At 45.1% G+C, this 8,840-nt stretch overlaps 1 protein-coding gene across 1 annotated transcript in view; it reads left to right on the top strand.

The window, feature by feature from the left end:
* Positions 1-6,475: 6,475 nt before the first annotated feature.
* The window catches only part of rbbp8 (retinoblastoma binding protein 8), a 141,359-nt gene continuing 138,994 nt past the window's right edge, over positions 6,476-8,840 (top strand). Inside the window, exon 1 of the mRNA XM_072251297.1 lies at positions 6,476-6,557. The gene's annotated coding sequence lies outside the window, so the exon portion shown is untranslated. The remainder of the gene's footprint in view (positions 6,558-8,840) is intronic.

Genomic DNA, 8,840 nt, shown 5'->3' with positions numbered 1-8,840 from the left:
GGCTCGAATAAGCAACACTGCGGACCGTAACATTGAAACAGCGGGTTCTTAGTCTCCCCTCTCACTGCCTTGTGAGTGAGAGGGAGAGAGAGAGAGCCTGTGGCAGGCTGAAGTGCTGGGTTACAGACAGTGGTTTTTGAACTCTGGATCATGGTGTCTTTAGCGGCTTTGCTATTGCTTACATGGTGATTGGTGGAGGGGGGCTGGAATAAGCGGGGGGTGGGAAGGAGGAGGATTGAGGCTTTGCTGCTGCTTGTGTGTGGGAAGGGGGAGGGTGGCTTTGGGGTTCGAACATTTTTCTGTCATTCACTCTTTGGGGTGTTTCTGTTTTGTGAACGTCTGTGAAGAGTAAGAATTTCAGGTTGTATACTGTACACATTCTCTGCTACTAAATTGAACCACTGAACCAGTGGTGTGGTCTGTGCAGAGTCTGCCTGTTCTCACCATCCTCTGTTGCATGGATTTCCTCTGGCTGCTTCAGTTTACTCCCACTTCCCCGGAAACTGCGGTGTGGGAGGTTGATTGGCCACCTCAAATTTTCCCTTCTCCTGTAGAATTATGGGGTTTATGGGAATGTGTAAAGAATAAAATGGGATTAGTCTAGAATTAGAACAAAAGTGTACATAGCTGGCATGGACTTGATGGGCTGAAAGGCCTGCTTCCGTGCTGTATAGCTCAATGCCTCCGTGCTACCAGATAGTCATGCAAACTCTGCATAATCAGCACTGAAGACCAGGAGTTCAATCCTCATCTCTGGAGCCAGGGACTACCTGCTTTGTTGTTTACTTCAAGCACTTTTTGAGTGATGCTGAATGTCAGGGCTATTGCATAAGCAACAAGTTTAATAAGGCAAAGCTGGGATAGTGGCTTTGTTGCCTGTCAAACATTGCTTATCAATGCTTCAATCGAGGCTTATTACAGCCTGTCCATCTCAACTGTTGTGCAAAATTGTCTCCCTGCACCAGACCTGAATAAACCCCAGAAGGTTTTCCTCCATTCACATTCTGGACATAGCTCAGCTATATGGGTGATACGCCCATATTTCTGAGCAGTGTCACGTGATCGGCAACAATGAATATATCGAGTCAGAATTTATAAACAAACAAACATTTTTTAAACCCTGATAAACAATGAAAAAAAATGAAAACCCTAACCGGAAGTAAACGGCTATGCGGCCATTCAGTAAACCGCTACTCAGTACTAGTTCTTAAAGTGATAAATGCGAAACCAGTTCTTAAAGTGATAAATTCAAACGCAGTTCTTCGAATGGTAAATTTTAAAGTCCAAGAGATTTATGTAGTCAATTAGGAGAGACTTTCATGAAGTAACGAATTCCTCGAAGACATGACGTCACTGCCACTCCTAGTCGGATTCTGCCTCGTCCACAGGATTCACGACAACGGAAATAGAATGGTTTTAAAGGCACTGACCTTCTTCCTCCATAGAATAGATGCTGCACAGCCTTTCTGCCACTTTTAGTGGAGACTGTCTCATGCAGATCACTTTCTTGAATGAATTCAATAATGGTCGATCCTTTCCAAACCCGTCGAATGTCTCCTTCAGGGTCCCGTCTTCACTCTCCAGTGTTACTGAAAAGATACATTAACAAACCTGGCAGTGATTGTCAAACTGCCAGCTCAAGATTTCTGTACCTTACATTAGAACATAAAACTCCATTTAAAATCAAAACTGCGTCATAATGCAAATAAGCAGCGGAAAGGAGTATCTCATTGACGTTCTAACTGGAAAACTAACTGTGTCACCAGGGGTCTTCCCTTCTATACCCGTGGTGAACATGTCATCATGTGACCTCACATCAGCCGGAAACTTACATCAGGTGACCTCCAAAAGACCATTACGTCATTCTCACAAGGAAGTCACAAGATCTCCTTGAGGTATGTAACAGCAGTGAATGTGGCCGTCTGAGCAGATATGGACATGGAATTTTCATCCGAATGTCCCAAGCTCTTCCTCTGTTGTACTAGAGATAGCATTCTACAATGCTTAATTCATGTGGAAAATAATACTCTGATTCGCTTTTTTTAATGTAAGGTCTGTAACACCAGTTCTCCTTCTGTCACTGCAGATGCTGCCTGAGTTTCCAGCATATTTCCAATGTTTTCTGTTTTAGTACAGATGTTACTTTCTTGCGCACAGGAGATTTTGCAGAAGCTGGAAATCCAGGACTGGAGAAGGGTCTCAGCCCAAAACATCGACATTCATTTCTATGGATGTTGCCTGACCTGCGACCCTTCAGCAGTTTTATTTTATTTAGCGATAGAGTGCAGAGTAGGCCCTTCCGGCCCTTCGAGCCACGTTGTCGTAGCAACCCCCAACAGACCGCTGTGTACATACATCTATTGATGCTTCTGGACACATCTTCAGTGATGTTCCTGGAATCATCCGGTGTTTCGGGTCTTTCAACATCATACACCCTCCTCCAGGTGACCCAGCCGGGGCTGATCAGACCCCAGCTTGTGTACAGATGGCTAGCTACTTATGACTCCATGGCTCCCCTCTTTTGAGCTACAGCCATCTTGAGGCCCTCTCTGCTGCATCAGTGATACTGCGGATGGCTCTCCTCTTCCTCTCTCCCTCGATGCCCAAAATGCTGAAGGCTCTAACTAAGGAACGGGCTAAGAATCCCCTACAACCAACCGCCACCGGGAGACACCTCGCTCTCCATCCAGCCTGCTGACAGTTGCCGCAGTCCTGTGTACTTGGAGAGCTTCCTTTCAAAGGCCTCTTCCAAGCTATCTTCCCATCGGACTGTCAGCTCCAGCATCACCACTTGTTTAGTAGACTCAGACACTAGGACAATGTCTGGTCGCAGGCTGATGGCTGTGATATGGTTGGGGAACTTCAGCTGCCCTTCGAGGTCCACCGACAGCTGCCAGTCCCTTGCAGAGGTCAGGATGCCTGCAGGTGTTCTTTTGTCAGGTATTGGCTGCTCCCCAGCTCTGACAAAGGCAATGGTCTGCTTGGAGGGCCGGGACCGCTTCGCCCACTCAACTCCTGCACTGACTTCAGCGATGGTCTTCAGGACCTGATCATGCCTCCACCTGTACCGTCCCTCACCAAGTGCCCTTGCACAGCCACTGAGGATGTGCTCCAGAGTTCCTCACTTGGAGCACAGTGGGCACGCTGATGACTCTGCCTTGCCCCATGTGTGCAGGTTTGATGGGCTTGGAAGCACATCGTACACTGCCTGGATGAGAAATTGGATGCCGTGTGGTTTGGCTTTCCAAAGATCAGCCCAGGTCACTTTCCTCTCAACCGCCTGATTAACCCTAACCTAATCATAGAGCACTTTGCAATGATCAATTGACCTACCTGATATGTCTTTAGACCTTTTTCTTGCTACCTTTGTTTATTGGCTGTGCCCTCTACAAAGGGAGGTGTCAACATATCAAAGGATCTACCATGGGCCTGACATATTGATGCAATCACCCACTATTTCATTAGGAGTTTGAGGAGATTTTGTGTGTCTCCAGGGAGTCCTGCTACTTTCTACGTGTGTACGATGGAGAGCATTTTGACTGGTCTATCACAGACTGGTAGGAAGCATCTAATACACAGGATTAGAAGAGGCTTCTGAGGACTGTAGACTCAATCAGCTCCGTCATTCCCATCTTCCCACCATCGAGCAACAAGAGAAAATCTGCGGATGCTGGAAATCCAAGCAACACACAAAATGTTGGAGGAACTCAGCAGGCTAGCTAGCATCTAGGAAAAGAGTACAGTTGATGTTTCAGGCCGAAACCCTTCAGCAGACTGTAGGAAAAAAGCTGAGGAGTAGATTTAAAAGATGGGGGAGGGGACAGAGAACCACAAGGTGATAGGTGCAAACGGGAGGGGTCGGGGGGGGGGATGAAGTAAAGAGATGGGAAGTAAATTGGTGAAAGAAACAAAAGGCCATGGAGGAAAGAAAAAGGTGGAGGAGCACCAGAGGGAGGCGATGGGCGGGCAAGGAGATAAGGTGAGAGAGGGAAAAGGGGCTGGGAAATGGTAAAGGAGAGGAGGGCTGGGGGCATTACCGGAAATCGATGTTCATGTGATGGCCTCCCACCTAAGTGTGGCCGTATCACAACAGCGGAAGAGGCCATGAATAGATATATTGGAATGAGAATGGGAAGTGGAATTAAAATGCAAGTGGAATCTACCATTCAGGGCCCTAAACAACCCTTCCGGGTGAGGCAACACTTCATCTGTGAGTCTGTTGGTGTCACATACTGTGTCCAGTGCTCTCAGCATGGCCTTCTGTATAACGGTGAGCCCTGACATAAATTGGGAGTCCACTTTGCCGGGCACCTACGCTCCATCTGCCAAAAAGAGTGGGATCTCCCAGTGGCCACCTATTTTAATTCCACTTCCCATTCCCATTCCGATATATCCATCCATAGACTCCTTACCTGCCCATCACTTCTCTCTGGCACTCTTTTCTCCCTTTTCTTTCCTCCATGGCCTTCTGTCTCTTTCACCAATTTACTTCCCAGCTCTTTAGTTTATCCCCTCCCCCTTCAGGTGTTAACTAGTGTTTCTCTCTCCCCTCCCCCACCACACCTTTTAAATCTACTCCTCAGCTTTTTTTTCACCAGTCCTGCCGATGGGTTTCAACCCAAAACGTTGACTGTTTACTCTTTTCTTAGGCTACGTCCAACACTAGACCCGATAAATCCGTAACCGAAGCTTTTTCTCTTTGTTTTGACCCTCCGTCCACACTGAAACAGCGTTTTCCTCCCCCAAAAACAGAGCTTTTCTAAAACACTCTCCAGAGTGTTTAAATCTGAAAACGCCAGTTGGCTGTTGTAGTGTGAACGGGGTAACCGGATAATTTTAAAAACGCTGTCATGACGTGCCGGAACAAATGGTGGCGGCAGTGCGGCATTTCATTGTTTTCTTAAACACAACTTCCAGCACCACAACAGCAATATCTCACAATAGATGTGTAACAGCCTAATGATTGTATGGAAATACAAGATAACACTGGTGCAGACATGTTTTATACAGTTAACAAGGTGCTTTATTAATGTATTGCTTGTGCAAACATTCAATAGATGCAATTGTCACTTTTGCCCAGTAATTCATTTTATTGCACATGTTAAATACAGCAAAATAATACTGTATATAAAGACATGGCAAAAGTAAAGGCAAACAAATGAGGTACAGCAAATTTCACTTTTGCCCAGTAACAAACCTTATTGCATTTAGTTGTAGCTGTCGTCCCTTTCATCAGTGAAGAGCCTACGGCTCTAGGAAATGTTTCTGGACAAACGTGCACCAAGTCTACCGTTTCCTCTTCTCTTGTTTTCTGTGTGTCCTGCGCATGCCCAGTAGGAGGAGATTCGCCCAAATACCCATTTTAATGTGGACGGAGGTATTTTCAAAAACGCCTGGTGTGGACGCCTATCGTTTTTATGCGAAACCGGCGTTTTCAAAATTATATGGACTAGTGTGGATATAGCCTTAGATGCTGCCAGGCCTGCTGAGTTCCTCCAGTATTTTGTGTGTGTGTTTCCCACCATCGCGGGAGTCTTCAAGACGCAGTTCCTCATGAGGGCAGTATCCATCACTAAGGGCCCTCACCACATGGATTTGTACCACCTGGGAGGAGGTACAGCAGCCTGAAGACCTACACTGAACATTTTCGAAACAACTTTTTTCCCCTATGCCACCCGATTTCTGAACCGTCCGTACACCCATGAACATTTGTCCTTTGCATTTACTTATTTTGCAAGCGAGCTAGCTGGAGTGTTTGCTGACATCTTCAACTGCTCCTTGCTTCAGTCTAAGATCCCCTCGTGTTTTAAGAAGGCAACGATAATCCCAGTGCCGAAGAAGAGCGAGGTGGCATGCCTGAATGACTATCGAACTGTGGCTCTGACATCAATTGCTATGAAGTGCTTCGAGAGATTGGTTATGACACACATCAACCACAGCCTCAATGCTCCAAATATCCGGACCTGCCTCTCGGTTTTTTTGCACTACCTTACTTCCCATTTTTCTATTTTCTATTTATAATTTATAATTTAAATTTTTAATATTTACTAATTTTTACTATTTTTAATATTTAATATTTATAATCCAGGGAGCGGAAAGCGCAGAATCAAATATCGCTGTGATGATTGTACGTTCTAGTATCAATTGTTTGGCGACAATAAAGTATAAAGTATTTATTTTTGTAACTTACAGCCATTTTTTAAAAAAATCTCTTGCACTGTACTGCTGCTGTAAAAGCACAAATTTCACGGCACCTGTCAGTGATAATAAACCTGATTCTGGTTGTGTTAGGTTTATTTTGGGAGGAGTTCTACAGTAAGTCCAATTAGTTAGAGCTGAGCCTTGGGCTGCCAACCCTGCCCTACACTAGCGCCAAGCCTGCGAGCGGCCGGAACACCATTCGTTTCCTATTGGCTGCGGTTCCAGTCAATCATCGAACCGCGCCCCCGTCTTCGTGACGCAATTTCCGGTTGCCACGCTTGCCGCCTTCGTTCGAAGTTTGTTCTCGACTTGGAGCGACCGGCGATTCAATCCTTGAAACCCCTTCAAGGGCGGAGGTAAGAAAAGCGGGGCGAGGGGGGGCAGAGGTACTTAGCGGAAAATAGGGAGTGTGAAAATAAGACGGGACAAAGTAGAGAGAACAACTGCGGAGACGCGGGATGCAGTTGCCGTGGTCTGAGGCAGGAGCTGACCGCCTGAGGAGCTGGGCAGTGTACCTGCGGCCGGAGGAGCCGCCGGACGAGAGCATGCAGCCGCTGTCCCTCTCCTTTCACAGATGCTGCTCGACTCATTGGGGGTTTGTTGTTGTATTGTGAAGGCTGCAAGTCCAGGGAGATTATAGAGAAAATGCAGGTACAGAATTGGGAGTTCAGCTGTGTGCAGAAAGCATAGAATGCTACAGCACAGGAGTAGGCTCTTCGGCCCATTGTGTCTGTGCCAGCGCGACCTCTGTACTGCCACGATGTCAGTGTAAACTAAACCTATCTGCCTGTATATGGTCTCTATCCCCTGCCTGTTCAAGTGCCTGTCTCAATGCTTCTACCCCGGCACTTATCATTCTATGCAAATACAAATTGCCTTGTGAGCCTCCTTTAAACTTTCCCTCTCTCATCTTAAAGCTATGTTTCCACCCTGGGGAAAAGACTGACTATTTTTATCTCATTTTATTTACAGACCATCTCCAGGTGATGAATGGGTTCTGTTTTTACAGGGGCCCTTAAATCAACTTTGCCCATAAATTGGAAAATGCATGAAAATCATCCCATGGTAACTAAACCTCCATAGTATTGTAATAAATGACATCAAAAACACAATACTGATAAGAAAGAACAATTATTAAAAGAAAGGAAACTAGTTCTGCCATTCATCGGAATTAATATATGTAAATAATGTTGGACTTTTGAATTTTGTACATATTGGTAACACAAAATGCTGGAGGAACTCAGCAAGCCACACAGCATCTATGGAAAAGAGTAAATAGTTGACTTTTCAAGCCAAGATCCTTTACTTCTCTGACTTCTCTTCCTTTCCAGTCCCCCCACTTCTTACTCTGACTTCTCATCTTTTTTTCTCCCATTCATTGAAGGGTCTCAGCCCAAATGATTATCTGTTTACTCTTATCCATAGATGCTGCCTGGCCTGCTGAGTTCCTCCAGCATTTTGTGTGTGGTGCTTGGATTTCCAGCATCTGCAGATTTTCTCTTGTTTGTACGTAGCGGTGTCATTTGTAATCTGGGGATGGCCTGTACTTCTATTGACCCTCCAGCGAAACCAATCCAAGTTTGTCCAGTCTCCCTGTATTTCTAATATTCTCCAATCCAGACAACATCCTCATACACTTATGCACCTTTATCAAAGCACCATCCTTTGGGTAATGTGCAAACCAGAATGTTGCAAGGACTTGGCAGTCTCCTAACTGATGAAGACAATTATGCTGTATGCCTGCTTTACTGTATCAATGCTACAGTAGTCCTGTCATTTATCATATAATTTGCTCATGATTTTACCCCCTAGAATGTCCAATCTCATACTTGCCAGGACAAATCCATTTATTGTTTCTCTGCCCATATTTCCATCTGATCTGTTGCCATCTGTAACTTTTGACAGCCTTTCTCACAATGCTCAAAACACTAATTTGTATGTCACCTGCAGTCTTAGTAATTAGCTTAACCACATTTTCATTGAAATTGTTATACATACAATAACAGAGGTCTCAGCACTGATTCTTGTGGAACGAGGAGGTAAAATCATGAACAAGTTATACAGTAAACGGCAGGACCCTTGTAGCATTGATGTAGAAGAATCGAAGAGCAAGTTTATAGTTTACTGAAAGTTGCAACACAAGTGAACAGAGCAGTACAGCAGGCATACGGCATAGTTGCCTTCATCAGTCAGGGAACTGGCAAGTCACATTTTAGCTGGTTAGGCATATTTGGCATATTGTGCAACACTCTGTTGCATTACACATTACAAATCTCTGGTCAGAATAATATTCCTTCAGCATTACCCTTGGTCTTCTATGACTAAGTCAATTTTAAATAATTACCAACTTTTCATGGATCCCATGCATCTGGATCAATCTACCACGAGGGATCTTGTTGAAAGCTTTACTAATGTTAATCACCTTCATCAGCACCTCAAAAAAAAACTGGAGTTAGTCCTCCCCCTCAGAAGTCCATTCTTTTCTGGATGTGAATAAATTCAATACTTAGGAAACTTCTCCAGTAGTTTCCCTACTACTGATGGAAGACTCACTAGCCTGTAATTTCCTGGTTTGTCCCTTTTGCTCTTAAAAGAAAGGGGCAACGTTGGCTGGTCCTCTGGGATATTGTCCTAAAGAA

Source organism: Mobula birostris, chromosome 1 (genome assembly GCF_030028105.1).
Source record: "Mobula birostris isolate sMobBir1 chromosome 1, sMobBir1.hap1, whole genome shotgun sequence".
Classification (NCBI taxonomy): Eukaryota; Metazoa; Chordata; class Chondrichthyes; order Myliobatiformes; family Myliobatidae; genus Mobula; species Mobula birostris.
The sequence above is the reverse complement of the archived record's forward strand: the minus strand, read 5'-3'. Positions and strand labels throughout refer to the sequence as shown.